At 35.9% G+C, this 22,303-nt stretch overlaps 1 long non-coding RNA gene across 1 annotated transcript; it reads left to right on the top strand.

Moving 5' to 3' along the window:
• The first annotated feature begins 696 nt into the window (after positions 1 to 696).
• On the top strand, positions 697 to 21,395 carry LOC104649010 (uncharacterized). The gene is made up of 5 exons (XR_003248267.2): positions 697 to 875; positions 1,371 to 1,472; positions 1,590 to 1,834; positions 1,913 to 2,046; positions 20,749 to 21,395. It is a non-coding gene; the product is annotated as an uncharacterized lncRNA (long non-coding RNA).
• The last annotated feature ends 908 nt before the right edge of the window (positions 21,396 to 22,303 follow it).

Below are 22,303 nucleotides of genomic sequence, written 5' to 3'. Positions count from 1 at the left end.
ACAACTGATCTGATCCATATAGTAATTTTATTACGGTTGATGTCTGAGTGATGACAGTTTGCTAGGAAAGAGCAAATGCCTTTTTGTCGAACAAATATGTTGAGAGTTTTATTATTTATATATTCCAAAAGAATATTACTAGTGTTAGAGTAAAGTACCAAGATTCATAACAATCTTTTTCCAACATTGCTTTTTTGTATTGGTGGTTGTCGTCCTTTGTGATTTCAAAACCTCATAATAAAGGTCCAATATTGAAGGAGCAAGTGAGGTAATTATCTTACATTTACTATGGACCACTCTTATCTTAATATTCTTTTTAAATGGTTATGATGAACATTTGCAGTCTTTTTAAAATAAGTAAATATGTGTATTTCTTTCGGCGTACACACCGTTTCAAAGCCTTAACTTTTGGGTCTTGATACGTTGAGTAATAGAAGATAATAGTGTTGTAATGCATGGGAAAGAGTCACACTTGAACCACACTAATGAATAAAAGGCATAAAATATTTATAATTATTTATGAAAAACTAAATCATATGTTCAAGAAATTATATAATTTATTGGTGTGATTTAAATGTAATTAAGTAAATTTGGGATCAAGTTAACATTTTCAAAATTTTTTAATTTTTTATAAAATACAAAAGAATACTACATTTTTCAACTTTTATAATTCTATCCAACCATTTTAAAAAAAGAGAAGATAGAATTGTCTTTTCTTCTCGTGATGTTCTCTCTTATCTTCTTCCTCTTCCTTAGAAAATTCAAAAATCCGACTATCAAAACAAATATTCTCACCATTATTATATCTTCCTCTTCATCTCCGGTCGTAACTCTCTCATCTTTTTGAATTGAAGATCGTGTTCGACTTTAAATGAGTAAGTGATTTTTTGAAAGATTTTACAATTTCGAACAATACTAATTTTTTTCTTGAATTAATGAACAATAAGTCGTTCTATAAATGTGAAAACTGAATAATGATGTAATGGTACTTATTTTTATTGTTTCTCAAAAAGCTCAAAAAAGCCCTAATTTTGAGAAAATGTAAATGTATTGTTAACATTCAGTGAAAAGTCATTTTTTGTTGTTCTTTTTGTGACCATTTTTTTCCATATGATTGTAGAATTATTGAAAGATGTGCTGTATGTTGCAACATTTTAGTGATATTGGTACATATTCCAACAAAATTGTCATATATTGGAATATGTCACCTATGTGTAAGGACAATGAAAAACAAAAGATTTTTTTGTGGCAACAAAAGGTACATCTGTGGCAAAAAATATTCATTTGTGTCAACATAAGTATAAATTGCTACCCATTATTATTTTATAATCAATTGTAAGCTCTCAACCTTTTTTTTATTTATCTTGTAGATTAAATGCCACAAGAAGCTTCATCTATGACAACAACTCAATCTTTTGTAGGTGTTGATTCATCTTCTAATATCAAATGCTCTTTTTGTCTACGTGAAGAATGTGAGTAGCAACATGATTATTTTATTAGTCATTCTAAAGAACTCATTAATATTAAATGACTTACAAAATTGATATCCATATACCCAAGAAGATTTTATAGCCTTTGAAGTGTAGCAGGTTGAAAAAATCTATTTCCCAATCACAATATCACACTCAAACCAAAAAGGCAAGGAGAAAGAGAAGGGGAAGGAGAAGGAGAAGGAGAAAGAGAAAGAGAAAGAAAGAGAAGAAAGTCATCAGTTGTGATGTGAAGCAACAATATTCATTTGAAGGTTTGAACATTGACGGCGAGGGTTCACAGAACTAATGTCATCTTTCTCCCAATGAATAAATGAGGATCTTTACAAGCATCATACAAAAAAGTGAAATTGTTCAACTATTATTAATATTTCTTTTTGTTGTCCACTAAATAATTATTTATAATGATTACATAATTGCAGAAGAGACAAGGACGATCAACAACTTAGCAAATTGCTCGAATCTTGAATTCATACAACGTGATTCTGTAGTTACATTTTCAAAGAAGGACTGGTTCTACGCAATGTCTCAATCAAATAGGTGATGGACTAATGAGGTAAATTAATGCCCAATTTTATATTTTGATTAAAACATGAATACATACAAATAATTGATACAAAAACACATTTGCTGATGCATCTGTAGCATGTGAATGTCATTATATACTATTTGCAAAAGAAGTCAAAGAAATAGAGTCATCGAAATATCGACATACCACTACTAATTATTTTTTTTTTCAAAACATACATTGACAATGTCAATGCTGTTCCTAAAAATGAGTATAAAATTGTTGACATTATCAAAGGGTTTGGTATACCTGCTGGACTGTGTTGGCATTTCACATATGAGGTTTATGTCTCTGTAAATTGTAATGGGGAGTTTCATTAGGTCTTGACATTCGTTATATTGAAGGAATGATGCATAAAGGTGTATGATTCGATGTCCTCATCTAGGACTAAATAAAAATTATACGTTGAGATTCAAAAGTTGTCTATATGTTGTCAAAGTATCTTTGATCCAGCGATTTTTTGAGCAAAAAGAACAAACCAATTGGTCAGTTCTTGAATCTTACCAAGGAAAGAACAAATCTCACCCATTCGAAGTCATACATGTTACTGATATTGCCTAACAAAAAAACAATAATAATCTGTAAGTAACACATGTTTTTTTTTGTTTCACCACTATTGAAATGTGATGTTATAAGGTTTATTATATTTTTTAATTGATGATATACCATGCAGAGATTGTTGACTTTTTGTTGCTGTATACGATGTGTTTTTGAGTGATGAATTACAAGTACCATTTTATGGAATTATTTCTGAAACCCTTTATATGAGATATGCTTCAATCCTATAAAATTATGCATTTTTAAAGGCTCGGAGTGACTATGTTGGTAACAAATGAATATTCATAGAGGCCTAGACCTAAAAAATCAAACTTCATAGATGAAAGTGTTGTGGTTACCATCATTGATTAGATACAGTTTTGATGGTTATGTATACCAATATGAATTACCTTTTTGTTGATAAGTTGTAAAATATAATTGATGAAGAGTTCATTTTTGCTGATGATATTAATATTAATGATATTATTATTTTTACTTTGTTGGAACAAGTGTCAATTATGTTGAAAAGGAAGAAATATGATATATATATATATATATATATATATATATATATATATATATATATAACCGTTGTTGTAAAAAATCACATAACACCCGAAAGTACCCCCTAGAAGAAGGGGGCAACCCTTAGGTCGGAACAATTGCGTACTTAACCTTTCAGAGGTCTTGTACAAGCCTTAATTATCATTCATTACATATGACATGAAAAGTAGTGCTGAATTAAAACTTTTCACGAATAAATTAAAAAAGGAAACATCTTTCATAAAAGCTAAGGAGTGATCTCGTCTTCACAAGCCAACTTAAATACATAAATATCGTAGGGACATGACCCTTTACATTAAATGAAATAACATAATAAGTTTTAATGCTAGAAACTAAGAAATATAACTATGCCCTCGAATATATGAGGATATACTTAGTCTTGAGAGAGTCGATTCCCAAGCTTGCCTTCTAGTCTTCAACTTGCCTTCAACCTATACTTATTACGTATAGAAAAGTATGGGGTTAGTACAAAATAATTTACTAAGTATGACATATGCAAAAACATGCAAAAAGGGACATTTTAGTATAAATAAAACTTTCATGCCAAATAAGTAAAACCTTCATGAACATAGTATTAAAATAGTATAAGAATCATCATTTAGCACATAATAAAAGATAAACATAATTTCAGAACCAAAACAAAATTTTTTCAATAAACCATACAACTTTACAGTGAACACATTTTACATTACAGTGAACTCTTTCCTTCAAAGTTTCCCTAACCAAGGTATCCTAAGATTCACTAAGGTAGGATATGAAAGAACCACCTATACACCCCCTTTAATACACTCCTAAGTGACTCTTAAGACTACCAACCATAGGCTTACCTCGTACGAGAAACAAGTCCACACTCTAGACTAGACATTAGAAGAGCAATCATACATGAAAGTCTCATGTAAGTGCCCTTGTCCAATAGGACTTGTAAGTAATACTAAGTGCAATGTGAGAGTAACATCCATACTACTACTCCCACTTAGTGCTCCTTGAGGGTTCCCTTCAATTAAGCACACTACATTAGTCATTCATAAATTCATTACACAAAACTTAACTTTAACATGCTTTCTTAACATTAGACCTTAAGTCATTAACTTCATTTACAACACATGATATCTCATTAACACACTTAGTATAAAACATACCAAGACTCTCCTTTCGGAAGGTCTACTTAGTGCAATGGATAGATAGCATCCCATACCACCACGTACCTTAAGTAGTACATTTTTTTAGGAGACTTAGTTCATACACTTCATATAAACACACCAAGACTCCCTTTTTGGAAGTTCTACTTAGTGCAATGGATAGATAACGTCCCATACCACCACTTACTACGTTCTTTTGGGAGATTTAGTTCATTCATTCTTTTGTAGGGGATAGATTTAACCGACATAGACCATGAGAGCTAGACATGGAATCCCAATACTACCCTTATCGGATGAGGGTTCCCCACTTTCTTAGGGTGGGGTCATTCTTTTAGCTTTTACATGGCTTATCCAATAGCTACACCTATGTGGGCGCATAGTTAAGAGATAAGGAGATTGCTACTAAGTAACTCACTCTTTCTACTTACGAGGAGTACTAATTTCAAGAGGTACATTGGGTACAACATCTCTTCTCACAATGTGCACCCACCCCTTCTTCAAATCCTCGGTGCTAAGCATAACTCCCCCACGGAGTCTTAAACATTCATTACTTTAGGTCAAATGATAGCTAATTAGCACCACATCTAAACTCACGAAGGGTACTCTCAACTCATAATGGGGTATCCAACCTCCAATCTATCTTAGAAAGCTCTTGGGAACAGTGAGGTTGCTACTAAACACTTTATTTCAATTCACAATGAGTGTTCACCTCAAAACTCCCCTTTTTATGCACATTCTTTAACTTCATTCATTCACTCAAACTGTGAGTGTGTGTGTACATGTGAACTCACCTTTCACATAATCATCATGTTTATAACATTGACTTCTATACATGCTTACACCTTCATTCATCATATTACATACTTTAACATGCTGCACATAAACATATAGTTCATTTAGACATAATCTCTAGCATACTTCACATAACAAGCTTCATAAAGCACATTAACAAGACAAAATCATTATCATCTTATTTCACATAATATGCCTTCATGGATTTATTCACAATACACATGTAAATTCACATTCATATATTCAAGTAAACACCGCCACTAAAGGTGGACCATACCATTCAAGAGCATTTCATAATAAGAGTTAAACAATGAGGCCAACTTACCATTCATCCAAGCTTTGAACACCTATTCAATATTTACCCAACAATTTATCATAAAATATCCCTTAGGGCAGTAGCTAAACTACATTTTAACCATCAAGAAACCATAACCCTAATATTTACTAATCTTGCTTATTAAACCCATTTCATAAGTTAAAAGTTGATAAAAAGCATAAACATGTTTTCATTGGGGTTTTGACATTAAAATCATCATTTAATACTAAGAAAAACTCATTTTAATCAATAAAACGTTTTCATACAAAGACCCATACTTAGAGTCAAGGAATAAAGAAGTTTGATATTTTAAACCCTTTTAGAAATTTCTTTGAAGTGACTCCTTGAAAGAAAAAAGGTCCAATGATGAATACCATACCTCAATGATAAGGAAACCCACTAATTTTTGATGAATACCACGACCACAACCAGTCCTCCAAGCCATCCTTTGAGTTCAAGCTTCCAAGAGGTTTTAGAGAGTCTTTCTTGAGAGAGGGTTTTAGGTTTTTGAAGATGAAGTCTAAAATTAGGTCTTAGTGTTGAACCCTCTTAATATACCTAAAAGACCCTAAATATTCATCAATGGTTCATAAAAGACTTGGGGTAAATTTACCAAACACCCCAAGCCAAGGCAAATTTTTGATAGCTTTATGCAAGCACCATCGACTCCCCTTCACAGATGGACAGTTGCCCGATCGACGCCCCTTAGATAGGGTCCTTTCATTGGGTTTGAGGCTCTATATTGTGCAGGATTTGCTAGCCCTCAGGGCCGGTCGACTCCCAAGGTCGACGGGCTGTTGTTTGACCAACGGTCCATCCCTTGTAGCCATCGTTTTTCACTGCTTGGCAGCATCCTGCCAAAGGGATGGGGTCCTTTTCTAGGGCCCCTTGTGGGTCCTATTAGGGGTCGTACTTGGACGTTAAACCCCTACACATAGTATTTTAGGTCTTAGTAACATCCCACATCAATTTTTATCAAAACGAACACGTAAAACTTGCTAAAACACATGAAGGAACATAAGCACTTTCTAAGGCATACCTTCCGAACGTCATGGACGTTTGACCTCCAAACGTCACCAAACTTCATACACTTACTAAGGACATAATTATTAACCATTTTAAAACAAAATTAACTCATGAAATATTTACGAAGATCTAGTTCACCTTAGTTCATTTTAGGGTGTTACATTCTCCCCCACTTGGAACAACATTGGTCTTCGAATGACACTAAACTCTTTTAAGTACATTAAGGACTCAATTAGCATCATATAAAATATCAAATAAACATAAAAACATTCATAGCCATTGCACCAAACTTACAAGTAACACCAACTACACATTGACATGCATTTTGCTAGGCAACACATACAACTCTTGGAAATAATTTCCACACTTCAACACACATTCTCATTCTTCATTTATGGAGGAACTAACTTCTACAACATTAAAACATGCTAATATAAATCATTTTAAACACATTTAAACCAAAAAACATGGAAAAACAATTTTTTTTCTAACTTTCAAAATTTTACAGTGAGTCCCAAAATTCACACCGTGAAACATGCATGAAATTTCAATAATTTATCCTTTAAGCAATTTATCAAGAAGGCATGAACATATGAAATTTAAAACCATATAAACTCATATTACAACACAACCAAGCAACTATAAGAATTAAGACTTACCAGGGCTTTCATTCCAGATTAGTCCCCTACCCGAGGTTCAAGTGCATAGAAATGATTCTCCTTTATGGAGCATTGGGATCTAGGCCACCTTTAGGAGCTTGGTTTACCTCTTTCCCTTTTGCCTTGAGGACCGAGAAATCCCTCATCTTATAACCCTTATTAACACACCCAAAGCAAACATCCATTCTGGTAAGACACTTACCCAAATGTAGCTTTCCACAAGTAGCACACCTAGGACTTTCAAAAGCATGGCTACATCCTTGGGAATTTCGGTTGGAACCTTATCCTTGTTCCCTATGGGAGACTCTTAATGATAGAATCTCTTCTTAAGTTTGGGTTAACTTAGTTCATCAATTCTAGGCCTCTTCACATCCTTATTCGTTTCCCTAAGCTTGGAATCCTCAATTTTTAAACATTATGTGATCAAAGACACTCATAACATAAAGAGAAATGCAACTCATACTAATATGCAAGACTCTTAGTCATTACCAAACTACCAAGGATTTGGCCACAAACTTAAATAATAATAGAAGGAAAGACAAGGATATCAACTACCTTTATATTCAACTCATTCTCCCCCACTTAGGGTAAAACCATCTTCAAAGGTCTCATACTTCAAAGTACCACTACACCTCTCACAAGGTAGGAAGTCAAACTACCCTTAACTCATGCACACCAAGAATAAACATCACCTTACAAGTCAAGTATAACACTCTCATCTTAGGATTTAATCTAGGGCAACACCCTTAAGGATCACCTCACTAAACTCTTGGGCATCAGATATCTCAACTCATGGAATAAAATCCCTTCTTTTTCACAACATCGCCACATTCTCTCAACACTCCTCAAATTTACACCTTAATATTTCTACTGTCATCGTACACAACTATAAGATATCTCATTTCCCCCAAAAGGACTTCATTCAAACTATTTAACAATCCCAATACTATTTAACGAAGGCAACAATACACAAAACACAAAATAAGTGCAATTTAAGAAAAATAGCATTTTCATATGAAAACTTATTTTAGAATGAACCTTTTACCATAATTACGCATGAGAAAAGACATAAAGTTACCAGTGAAGTTGTCTCGGATTTTTATAAAGACACCTTAATTTTGCGACTATTCTATTACCCCACTAAACAATTTATAACAGATATTATTATATCATTTTTTGATCAGTCCCAAATCTTAAGAAGCAAGTGACTTCACACCCCCAATCATTTCATGGAACGTGTTATATTTGAAAAATTCATATTAAAGTTTTCCTTTATCTTTCTTTATTTCTCTCTCTCTCTCTCTCTCTCTCTCTCGCTCTCTCTCTCTCTCTTACTTTATGAATCTTAATTTTGATATATGTTAAATTTCATTTCATCTTCCATCTCCACTTTCAAGTGATTCATCCTTTCACTTTCTTTTATTTTCTTCACCACTCACCTACCATGTCAAATTGAAACCACTTCCATTTTTTTTCTTTTGTTTTTCTTGTTCTTCATCGGTAATTTTTTTTTATTAAATTCATACAATTATTTACACTTTATTGAATTATTGATAAAAAAATTAATTATTTTTTAAAGAAAATTTAAAATCTTGAAAGTATCATTAACTACTCATTTTCATATAAATTCAAAATTAAAAATGATAATTTTAAAAGAATCAATTAATTTCTAGAAAATTGAAAGAACTTAATTTAAATCGAATAAAAACACTATATGATACTTCCGAATCATCTTCAAATCTAATGAGTTTATCGAATTGTTCGGAATGTAAGAAAATACTTACATAAAATTTTCAATATAAAGAGAGTAAAACTAATACTTATAAAAAAAAGAAGGTGAAGTTGTCGTACAGATTGTGATACTAAAAGTAAGAAGCTTCAATGAATGGAGATGAAAATGAATTTTTGAAAAGAAAGCAGAAAGAAAGAGAAAAAATAAAAATGAAAAGAAGTTATAATAATAAGAAAATATACATTTTCATAAAATACGTGTAAAAATAAAATTATATTAGTTATTTTAGGCTGGTCACTCTCTTTGAGAGAGTGAACAATACTCACTATGTTATATGGACCAAAAATGATGTAATTATATCTATTCAAAATTATTTAGTGGGGTAATAGGACAGTTGCAAAGTTAAGACGTCTTTTGAAAAATTCGAGGCAACTTCAGGGTGACTTTATGTCTTTTCTCATTATGCATATAGTAGCAAAACAAGAAAAATTCAACATTACTCGTTATTTTCATTATTAATAGGAATAACTAACCTTAATTAGAAAAAAAATGAGGATAGTGAGACTTCATGACGGCCTCGGCCTCCCATGTTGCTCCCTCAACTAGGTGGTTTCTCCATAGGACTTTTAGGGAGGCCACGTCTTTGTTCCTCAACTTCTTGACTTGGAGACCTAGAATTTCCACCAGAACCTCTTCATAGGAAATACTATCATCCACACCTAAACCTTTAATAGGAAGAATGGATAGAGGATCTCCGATACACTTCTTAGGAGACAAGAAATACCGGATGAACCGAAGCTAGTTAACTAGGTAATCTCAACTCATGTGCAACCTTTCCAACCCATTGCAAAACCTTATAAGGACCCACATATCGGGGACTTAACTTCTCCTTTTTGCAAAATCTCATCACCCCTTTCATAGGTGAAATCTTCAAGTACACCATATCCCCTACTTCAAATTTGAGATATCTTGTTCTATTGTCGGCATAGGTTTTTTTTGCTGACTATAGGTTGTTTTGAACCTATCCCTGATCACTCGAACCTTCTCCAAAGCTTCATAGATTATTTTGGGACCAAGGAGTGAAGAATCACCAACCTCAAACCAACAAACCGTACACCTATATCGCCTAATATAGAGTGCTTCAAAAGGTGCCGTGAAAATACATGAATAGTAGCTATTATTATTGGAGAACTCAATAAGCAGTAGGTGATTGTCCCAATTCCTCTTGAAATCTATCACACAAGATCTTAACATATCTTCTAAGGTTTGAATAGTATGCTCCACTTGACCGTCATGTTTGAAAAGCGGTGCTAAGCTTCACTTGAGTAGCCAAACATGTTTGAAATGACCTCCAAATACGAGAAGTGAATTGAGCAACCTCTATCTAATATGATGGACAAAGGGATACCATGAAGACTCACAATCTCATCAATGTAGATCCTTACATAATCCTCCACCGTATAAGTAGACTTAAAAGGAATAAAGCGAGCGTATTTTGTCAATCTATCCACTGTAACCCAAATTGAGTCATTTTGCCTCTGGGTTCGAGGGAACCCAACAACAAAGTCCATATTGATTTCTTCCTAATTACAAGTAGGAGAAACCATTTCTTGGATTAGCCCACTAAGCCTTATAGGATCGAGTTTAACTTGTTGGCAATTTGGATACTTGGATACAAACTCCGGTACGACCCTTTTAAAAAAAATCCATCCCACCAATAAACATCTCTAAGGTCACAATACATTTTATTGCTACCCGGATAAATAGAATATAGGGAAGCATGAGCTTCTTCAAAAAATTTTCCCTCCAAATCATCAACACGGTACACATAATCTACCTTGGTGCCTAAGCACACCATCCCCCCGAGACAATGACTCATTGAACTTGCTAAGTAACAATTTCATCAACTCCATCAATATTGGTTCAAGATGTTTCTTAGACTTCACCTTAACCAATAATGATGACTCGGAGTTATTATGAACCATAAAACCACCAGGGGAATCTTCCAACCGAACACCTAATCTAAAAAACATACGAACATCTTTTACTAGGTCTTTCTTCCCTTCTTCTATGCGAGGAACACTACCCATGGTCATACAACTTAGATTATCAACAACCACATTGGCCTTGTCGGGGTGGTAGAGAACACTCATGTTGTAATCTTTCAACAATTCCAACCATTTTGTTTGTCGGAGATTTAACTTCTTTTGAATAAGCACATATTGAAGACTCTTATGGTTGGTTTACACATCCACATGAACAATATACAAGTAATGTATCCATATTTTCAAACCAAACACTACGACCGCCAATTCAATATTATGAGTTGGATAACTCTTCTCATGCACCTTGAGTTGTCTAGAGCCATAGACTAGTACCTTCCCATGTTGCATAAGGACACAACCCAAACTCACTCAGAAAGCATCACAATATACCACAAAACCCTTGGCACCCTTTGGTAAAGTCAAAAACCAGAGCGGAGGTAAGCCTATCTTTCAAAATATGGAAGCTTCTTTCACATGCCTCTGACCATTCAAATTTAACACTATTTGAATTAAGGTAGTCAAAGGAGAAGAAATGGATGCAAATCCATCCACAAACTTACTATAGTACCCAACTAAATCCAACAAACGTCTAATGTCAGTTTGAATCAATGTTCTAGGCCAATTCTTGACCATTTTGTTTTTTTTGGATCAACCTTTATACCATTACTTGAGATAATATGGCCAATAAATGCCACCGATCTCAACCAAAACTCACACTTTCTATACTTGGAAAATAGTTGGTGTTTCCTAAGGACCTGCGATACCACTCCCAAATGGTCCATGTGTTCACCCTCATTCATCGAATATACCAAGATATCATCAATGAAGACAATCACAAATGAATCCAGTTAATTCCAGAACACTCTATTCACTAGGTCCATGAAAAGTGCCGAGGCATTTGTAAGACCAAAGTGCATTACTAGGAACTCATAGTAACCATACCTAGTTCGAAATGTCAATTTAGGTACATCCGCATCTCTTACCCTAACTTTGTGATACCCCAAACTCAATTAAATCTTAGAAAGTAGCTTGCCCATTGGAGTTGATCAAACAAGTTTTCAATCCGAGGGAGAGGATATTTTTTCTTAATGGTGACATTATTGAGTTGAGGATAGTGAAGTCACATCCTAAGGGACCCATCCTTATTCTTAACAAACAACACTGGGTCTCCCCATAGTGAAATAGTAGGTTGAATAAACCCCTTATCTAATAAGTCTTTGAGTTGGAGCTTTAACTTTTTCAACTCTGCTGAGCCATCCAAAAATGAGAAATTGGAATGCTATTCATATCCGGTAACAAGTCAACATCAAAGTCTATTTCCCACTAAGGAGGAATTACCGGCAAGTCATCCGAAAAAACTTCTAGAGAGTCCCTCACTATGGAGACCGACTTTATAGGAGGAATATCAGACTCAAGAGCTTCCGCTCTTACAATATGGTAAAGACACCCATTATAAATCATTTTACAGAGTTTGAAACACGAAATGATACGACCTCTGGGAATTGAATTATCCCCCTTCTACTATAAGACGGGTTCATTAGGAAAGTTCAACGTCACTACCTTTGTTCTACAATCAATGGAAGCAAAACAGGCATGCAACCAATCCATTCCCAAAATAACATCAAAATCAACCATATCAAGCTCCACCAGTTCCACCCATGTAACTCTATTCAGCAAAGATATCAGAGAACTCCTAAAGACTCTCCTTGCCACAACGGAGTCACCCACCGGAATTGCAACCGAAAATGGTTAAATCAAAACCTTGGGTAGAACATCAAACTTTTTATCTGCTAGAGAAGTTACAAATGATAACATAGCACAAGTAAAGCATAAACATCAATAGAGAAACTTGTAATATACTGGTGACCACATTGGGAGATTCCTCTTGCTTACCGCTAGAGAAGAGAGCATAGAAGTGGTTCCTTTTTGGAGCATCGGAGCTAGAACCCTTGCTTGATCTTGACCAGTCCCCTTTGTCACTACCGGGATCTAGACCCTAGTCAAAACCGTATAGGTTAATGTTAGCAGAAAATTTAAAACTTTTGTTTCTTCGAATTATACATAGACTTCATAGTAAGAATCGCATTATATCACATCAGTTCAGAACAAAAATGTAATAATGAGATATTCAAATGAGGAAATATTTCATAGCTACATAAATATAAAGTTGCCAAAATGGCACCAATACAACGTCTGAAATAAGTGATAAAGAAACGGTAGTGGAACATCCTCCAATAGCTCATGCCTACATCTAAGCTACAATACAAAAGATAAGCATCCTATAAAGCATGAGGGCCTACGAATTCTGGATGAATGCTCCACGTCCGGATAGTGTCAACGTAGTCTCGTAAGCTCTAGCACCCACATGTACCTGCACCTAAAAGTAGAGGATTGTATGAGATTAGTACACACTTGTACTAAGTATGGGTGTATGCAAGTACACACCAAGGACATGCATGATAAAGAATATGTCTCTCCTAATGATTATGAATTATGGAAAGCCAAGTTAGTTGATCTTGCCAACTAAGATTAGGAAAATTCATGCTATGATAGTAGCATGCATTACCATTCTTTTCATATTGCACACAACACATAATATATTTCATATAGTACAAACATATATCACATATCATCCATTCTATATCATGAGACCTTGGTATCACGATCTTATCATTAGGACTTCCCAACTGAGGGATCAACATATGGGACCTCAACGTGGGAGCCTTCTTTCACAAACACTGAGTCTGCTTCATATATTTATACATACTACATTTTCATTCATTCGTATACCTACGATTTTGTTTAAGACTTTCATCAGGTTCACTTTGAAATGACCAAGAATGAGCTAGTGTCATACTTGAATCTATTTCACCTCTTGATTATCCTATCCAAACACCTTTGGTAGATTTCATTTCATTGTGTGCAATACTTGAGGTTGACCTCATTCTTTATTTGGGCACTTTAACTTTAACCGACATGGATCATGTGAGGTCAATTAAATCCAGTGTCTACCCCATACCAAAAAGAGGTGGAATCAGCGGCCAAAGTAAAACTAAAACATGATAGCATGTATAGGGAAATGAACCTTGGTAGAACCCAATATTGGGTGCATAAGTTCAAAGACTAGGAGATATAAGGATACCCATACCCGCCCAAATGGAAAATCTCATCTCATGAGATTTACATAAACCTCTGCCTTCCTGAAAGAAAGAATCGCGACTCATAGCTAGCCTATTGGTGCTCCGTATAAAGTTCCATTACATTTATCTTACACATCATAAAAGCTGGCTTCTAGCATGAGGGCATTATTGCTTATTAGATGATTTCTCATCTCATCATAAGTATTAAGTGTGCATTAATCTCAATACTTTCATTAGAGTGCTTCATAGAGATAGGTCCCTTTATTAATCTTACACTCTCATAGGTAAGTACGATTTTTTTGGTTAACATTTACATAGGCTCATTTGAGATTGATCTCGTCTTTCATATTATCCTCTTATGTTATAGTCACCACATTCATTAACTTTAGCATATTAGATTTTCATAATTACTCACCCCTTTACGTTAATGTTCATTTCGTCATGTGCCAATGCACTTGGCCTTTTAGTTTGTTTTAAACACATACGTAATGCTTCTGAGGCCACATCATTTCATCACATACATCTTAGGTTCACATACTTTTAAACGTACGCTGGATGTATGAAACCCATACGTACAAGCCATGAGGCTTCATTCATATTTCGTCTTAGTGACTCGTATGTACCCAAGATTATTTGGTACAAGACTTATGCATCTTGTGAGTATGCTAAGGTCACGAGTTTGATTCCTATGGCAGCATTCATTAAATATTTATTCATGTAAGACTTATATATCAATACGGAGTTGGGAAAGGGAACCCGATTTCAAATCTCTTGGGCAACACTTAGTCTTTACTATATTTCGATTTAAAATTTTGGGCTTGGGGACCCGAGGTCAAGATGCACGCCCACACATCTATTTTTTTGTTTTCTTTTTTTCCCTTTTAGTTTTAGGCCAAGAGATTATGATATCTATTCCACACAACCTCATTATATCTTTTTTTTTAATTTTTCCCCTAAGTTCCTCACCTATCCGAGGTTGTGGGTTCGATCCCCACACACCTCAATTTTTAATTCATTCCTTCTTTATTCTTTCAGTTGAGCCTTACCCCATTTTGAATCCCCATTACCTCATTTTTATTATTGAATTTTTAGTAGATGCATATGATGAGGTCTTGGGTTCAATCCCTAATGACCTAACATCTTAAAAAATATTTTAAAAATCAAAATCCTCCACACTGCCCATGCTATGATCAATTTCCAGATTTTTGGAAATTCGGTCATCCTTTCAATCCACTTATTCTCAACATGTATAAGTTGGATTTTTATGAGAAATTCTTTAGTCATTTATTAAATTATTATATGAATTATTTCCATGTAATTTTATACAAAAACACAAGGTTTTAACATGCCATTTTCATACTCCGAACCATGCCCAAGAACACGGTTGCACACACATTTTGCATACGTTTATCATCACATAATTCCGAACATACATACATGAACATAATCGTCATGAAAACACTTCACATTCATAAATTCTACTAGAAATCATACCCAACCTACAATAATCTATGGGAGCTAGTGACTGGGACATGCAAAGGGGAACATTCCTAGTTTTCGGATTGGAATTCAATTGAATTTTAGGGGTATCTTGGAAAGGGACCAAGAGGAAGTAAACCAATACCTTTTTCGTCGTTTATCACCTTTGAAACCTTATCTCAATTGCTTTAATCTCCAACGTAAAACAAATGCTTCTCCAATTAAAAATCATGCGCAAACCATTTGAAAAAAGATTTTGCTTTTCATTTTTAGTTTAGTTTTTCCTTTGAATTTTAGTGTACAAGTTATTCAAGAGTGATGAAATTTAATTTTTGTTCTTTTTGCTGATGATGACGTGAGAAAGATTGTGGAGAGACGTGAGAAGGAGAGTGGAAAGAGATGAAAGTAAGTGTATGAGTAGAAGTTTTAGTTGAAGACTTAGCCAAACTAGGACTCCTTGCCATTTATTATTAAAAATCTAATTTTTAATTGATTAGGTGAAATTACTAATCATGCCCTTACTTAAATCAGATAATTAATATAAATTAATTAGATTTAACATTGCTTCCACCCAGGATCGAACCCGGGTGAAGCTTAACTCGCGAAAAGGGTCAAATTCTGGTAATCCCTATCCGAATTTTCCATTACTCACATAAATAAATTAATTAATTAATTAAATCTTTACGGTAATTAGGATACTACCCTTATACTAGAAAAGTCCATTTTACCCCTAGACCCACCAAACATAAGATTACCCCTTTCAATTTCAGTTAAGATTCATTCGGGTGAATCTTAATATTCGGGTGCCCTACATGGCTTGACCCTACCTTGAGTAGCTCAACTAACTCACAAAGTTGGTTGTCTTGGCTGGTGCATAGGTTCTGAGGTCTTGTTCCACATGCATCAATTTGTGTGAAACCGGTCTAATCTAGGCATTCTAGGTATATTAGACATTAATTAGCATGGCCTTTTTTGGGTTGTTACGTTATCCCTCCTTAGGAACATTCGTCCCCGAATGACACTTATAATTATATAGCACAATGCCAGTCATATCATATCATAAGTAGTATACACAGTCAAGCAATAGCAACAAAGAATAGAGGAGATAAGGAAACTTAGACTTAAGAGTAGGAAGTCTAACCTCAAGAGCTGAAAAGATAAGGATTAAGGGATCTCATATCTGCCTCGGTCTCCCACGTAGCACCATAAAAAGATGGTTCCTCCACAATACCTTAACTATGGCAACCTCTTTGTTTCTCAGTCGCTTCACCTGCCGTTCTAAAATATCAACAGGAATCTCTTCATAGGAAAAATCTTCATCAACCGCCAAACCTTCAATAGGCAGAATCCATGCTGGATCTCCAAGGAAATTCTTTAACATAGAGACATCAAAGATTGGATGAACAAAATCTAGCTCCGCAAGCAATGCTAACTCATAGGCCACCTCACCCACACGCTGTAGAATTTCGTATGGCTAACGTACCTCGGACTCAACTTTCTATTCCTTCCAAACCTCATCACCCCATTCATGGGTGATATATTTAAGTAGACGTGGTCACTAACAACAAACTCTAAGGGTTGCTTCCTATTATCTGCATAAGACTTCTGCCGACTATAAGCATTAGCCAACCTGTCCCTAATCACCCTGACCTTCTCTAAGGTGTCGTGAATGATCTTTGCACTCAAAATGGATGAATTTCCAACCTCAAACAACCCAAATGGAGACCTACACCTCTTACCATGCAGTGCCCCAAAACGGTGCCATGCCAATGCTGGAGTGATAGTGTCTTTTATACAAAAACTCTATTAATGGAAGATGGTCATCCCAACTACCCCTGAAGTCAATGACCCACGTTCTCAACATGTCCTCCAACGTTTGAATGGTGCGCTCTTCCTTCCCATATGTCTGAGGATTGAAAGTAGTACTGATCATTACTTGTGTGCCTAAGCTCTTGTAGAAGGATCTACAGAAATGCGAAGTGACATAAGCTCCTCTATCCGAAATGATAGACAAAGGAATCTATGCAACCTCACCATCTCATCAATGTAGAGTCTCGCATAATCCTAAGCCCTGTAAGTAGACGTCAAATGGATAAACTAGGAAGACTTAGTCATCCTATCCACAATATCCCATATAGAGTCATGTTGTCTCCTAGTATTCGGAAGACCAACCACGAAGTCAATGTAAACGGACTCCTACTTCCAAGTCGGAACCTCAATCATTTATGTGAGACCACTAGGATTAAGGTGCTCCGCCTTAACCTACTGAAAATTGGGACACCAGTCCACATACTCAGCAATGTCCTTCTTCATTCCATCCCACCACTAGATCTTCTTGAGGTCATGATACATCTTGGTGAAATCTCGATGTATCAAATACCTTGAATCATGGGCCTCTACAACAATCTTGGTCCACAAATCATCCACGTCTGGTACACAAAGCATGTTCTAGTACCTAAATATGTCGTCACCTCTATATGCAAAGGACTCATTTATCTTTATCAACACTGATTTCTCAAACTCCATCAACACATGATAAAGATGCCGACCCTTCTTGACTTCAGCTACCAAGGATGATTCAAAACTGGGATGAACTGAAACACCCCCATTAGTAGAAGCCATCAACGGCACACCCAGTCTGGATAGTCTATGTACATCCTTCACGTACTCCTTCTTCCATCATCAACGTGGGTTGCACTCCTCATGCTCAACCATCTCAAAGAATGTATTACAATATTTGCCTTCCCTGGATGGTATTGGACACTCATGTCATAGTCCTTCAACAACTCCAACCACCTCCGCTGACGTAGATTCAACTCCCTCTGCGTGAACACATATGGGAGACTCTTGTTGTATGTGAAAACATCCACATGTACTCCATAAAAGTAATTACTCCACAATTTCAATGCAAACACTACAATTTCCAACTCGAGGTCATGAGTGGGTTAATTTTTCTCATTAATCTTGAGCTATCTAGACGCGTAGGCGATCACCTTACCACCATGCATAAGAAAAAAACCCAAACAAACCCTAGATGCGTCACAATAAACATTGTAATTCTCACCGCATTTAGGCAACGTAAGCATTGGGGCTGAAGTGAGTCTCTCCTTGAGCTCCTGGAAACTCTTATCACAAGTCTCCGCCCGTTCGAACATGGTCTTCTTCTTAGTTAAAGCTGTTAGTGGGGAAGCAATGGAAGAAAAACCACCCACGAACATGCGGTAGTATCCAACCCATCCTAGAAAGCTACAGATATCCATAGGAGTAAGAGGTCTTGTCAAGTTCTCAACAGCCTCAGTATTCCTGGGGTCCACCTCCACACCCTAATAGGACATAATATGACGCGGGAAGGTCACTGATCTAAGCAAGAATTTACGTTTGCTGAATTTGGCATACAACTGATGTTGTGTAAGTACCTACAAAGTTATTCTCAAATGCTATTCATGATCTTCCTTGGTCTTAGAGTAGATGAGGATGCCATCAATGAATACTATGATGAAAGAATCAACGTATTCACGGAAGACTCGGTTCATGAGGTCCATAAACGCAACTGGTGCATTAGTGAGACCAAATAACATGACTAGGAACTGATAATGACCATAACGGGTACGAAAGGCTATATTTGGGATATCTTCATCCCTAACCCTAAGATGATGATACCCAGAATGAAGATCAATCTTTGAGAAGAACTAGACCCTTTGAGCTGATCGAATAAGTCCTCTATTTTGAAAGTGGATACTTGTTTTTTCGAGTCGCTTTGTTGAGCTGCTGATAATAGATACACATCCTAAGGGTTCCATCTTTTTTTTCACAAACAACACTGGAGTAACCCAATGGAATATGCTCGGCTTGATGAAGCCTTTATTAGTGGAATATTTAACTTCAGCTTTTCAACTCCTTGAGTTCAGCTGGAGCAATTCTGTAGGGAGGAATTGAAATTGGTTTGGTATCGTGATCTAGGTCGATATTAAAATCAATCTCTTGAGGTTGAGGGATTCAAGGAAAATCATCGGGAAAAAAAGCTTGGAACTCATTCACTACAGGCACAGAGTCTATGGAAGGAATGTCATGATCTATATCATTTCCACTCACAAGATGGGATCAAAATCCCATTGACATCATTTTATTAGCTTTTAGGTTTGAAATCAAGGGACTTGAATGACTCGAATTGTAACCCTCCCAGACCAGCTCCACTTTATTAGGGAAATGATATCTCACAACCCTACTACGACAATCCATGAAGGCATATAATCAATGGAGCAAGTCTATACCAAATATAATATTGATGTTAGTCTTGGGTAAATCAACAAGGTCTGCACACATAGTCTTTCCACCTACTGCTATTGGGCAGTCTTTATGAACCCTATCAGCTTTTACATTTTCTTCTAAGGGAGTACTAACTACGATGGGATCATCCAAAACCTCAGGTAGTGTTTAAAAAGTAAGAGCAAGCAAGGGAGTCACAAAAGAAAGTGGAGACCCTGGATAAATTTAAGCATAAAAAGAAGTTGAGAAGACTTGAAGCATACCTATGACCACATCAGCAGACTTCTCTTGCTCCTCCCTGCCCTTCAAGGAGTAGAATATGTTTCTCTTACGCGGCTCAGCTACAGTAGCATTCTTGGTATTAGGCCTAGGTTGAGCATTACCTCCAGCCTGACCCCTATCCTATTGACAGTCCCTGACCATGTGTCCGCTCTTTCTGCAAACAAAGTAGGCATTTGTCCCTAGTCTATAGTCTTTACTATGAATACGGCAACACTTGACACATTCCTTTCTGGGACGCTGCACATCACCTCTATTGCCCTTCTTGGGCTCAGGTCTACTTCCTGTAGGTGCTGCACTCCTATGAGATTTAGAGCTCCCTTAACTCTGATGCTCCTTCTTAAATCTGGGTTGATTACAAACTCCGAAAGTTCTCCTTCCTCTACCTCTGTTGGAACCTGTCAGGTCAGAAGGGTTAGGATTCCTGACCTCAAGGACTCTCCTCTTCTTCCTGCTATCCTCAACCTGCTGAACATGCACCATTAGTCTGGACAAGTCCATGTTTTCATGGAGCATTGCAGTCCAACATTCCTCCTCCATTTCCTCTGAGATACCTGTGAGGAACCTGCTCATCTCGTCCCAACTATTCGACACAAAAGAAGTGGCATACTGTCGTACAGTGGTTTTACGGTACTTTTAATGCTTTTCCTTAAGTTTAGTGTGTGTGCAAAAGCCTTTTTGTATTGATTTTTATGTAAGTTTCTCCTTATTTGCAGGAAATTTGTTCAAAGATGAACGCGGAAGTTTTTGAGCGAGAAATGGAGAACATACCACCTATGGAGCTTATGATAGTCCGTGTCGAGTCTGTGATGGTCCGTAGGTGGCATCATAGTAAGGAGAGAAGCTGATGAAAGAAGATGGGGAAGTCTGACCTAGTGTGGGATTACGGAAATCCAGGACGGACCATCATAGCCACGATGGACCGTCGTGATGGTTCTTCGTAATGATAAGAGAGTAGCCCAGTACCCAAATTCCAAAAAGTTAAAGTATTATGGAACGGAGACCCTCGACAGACAGTCTTGCTAGGAACGGTCTGTCATACATGTTCGTTGAGGGTAATGAAGAAAGCAGTAGAAGAATTTATGAAGTATGGGATGACGGAGGCCATGATTGCCCGTGACCACTACTGTCCGTCACGAGGTCCCTCGACTTAGACGCGTTTGCACAAATTTTATGTAATTAGAATGATTCTTTTATTAGATTTTTCTTTTTACTATAAATAGTTTGAAAAACCTCATTTTTGGGGTTTGACTTTTCGTTAGAAGGTTAGTCTTTCAGACTTTTTGTTAGACTTTTCAATAGTTTTTTGTTTTCTTGTTCAAATATTGAATTAATTTCAGTAATTGATACACTTTTTATGGAATTGACTGTTGGTGTTTTTGTTGATTGATCAAGTGAATTTCTTGATTTTATTCTTTCTCATTAAAGTAAGTGCATGAATTCTTATATTAAATATATGAATAGTGTGATTATGACCATGGGTAACTAAACTCCATAACTAGGGTTGTGGGTACCATGGGTGAATAATGAGATAAAATCTAACTAAAATACCACTTCTAGAATAGTGTCTTGGATGTATTGATAATTCTTTCGTTTAGATGTCTTTTTAACGGATGGCCAACGTTAGAACTCGCCTTAATCCTACTTGCCGAACCAAGGAGGTAGATAATAGGAAAACAATTATCAACATAGATTTAGTGTACACTATCTAATAGGCTAGTTCGGTTCGTACGAGGTAATAACTTAGTAAAATATCAAATACAATGCTTAATATGAGGTAAAGGTAACAGTTAGTATAGCAACGCACGTAGCAGGACCAAGGTGCGGTGTGAAAATTTCTAGATGCCGAACCAAGGATTTAGAGATACATAACTTATTACTTTACATGCAAGATACTAGGAAAGAATTGTTATAGTTAGAATTATAAAGTTAGGAACCTGTGGGGAACACTTAAGCCCTAGTTACTTTTATTAATTGATTAAGCTCCGAGATTTGAATCGGTTAGTTGCTTACTTTAATTTAGTTAATTATTTTCCTTAAATTAGAGTTAAAAAACCCTTTTCTATCTTTTGTTTACTAAGGAAATAGTTGACCAAATAATAGTAATAATAGAGTAAGTTATGTTTGAACTATTTTCCTCGTGGGATCGACCCAAACCTTATTAGTTGGGTTCTTTACTTGATACGACTGATTTACTTTTTATTGAGAAGTAAGTTTGAGCATATCAAACTTTGGCACCGCTGTCGGGGATAGTAGCTTTTAGATTAACTT

The sequence above is a fragment of the Solanum lycopersicum genome, chromosome 9, assembly GCF_036512215.1.
Source record: "Solanum lycopersicum chromosome 9, SLM_r2.1".
In the NCBI taxonomy this organism is placed as follows: domain Eukaryota; kingdom Viridiplantae; phylum Streptophyta; class Magnoliopsida; order Solanales; family Solanaceae; genus Solanum; species Solanum lycopersicum.
Note: the sequence above shows the minus strand (reverse complement) of the source record. Positions and strands in the feature narration are given on the sequence as shown.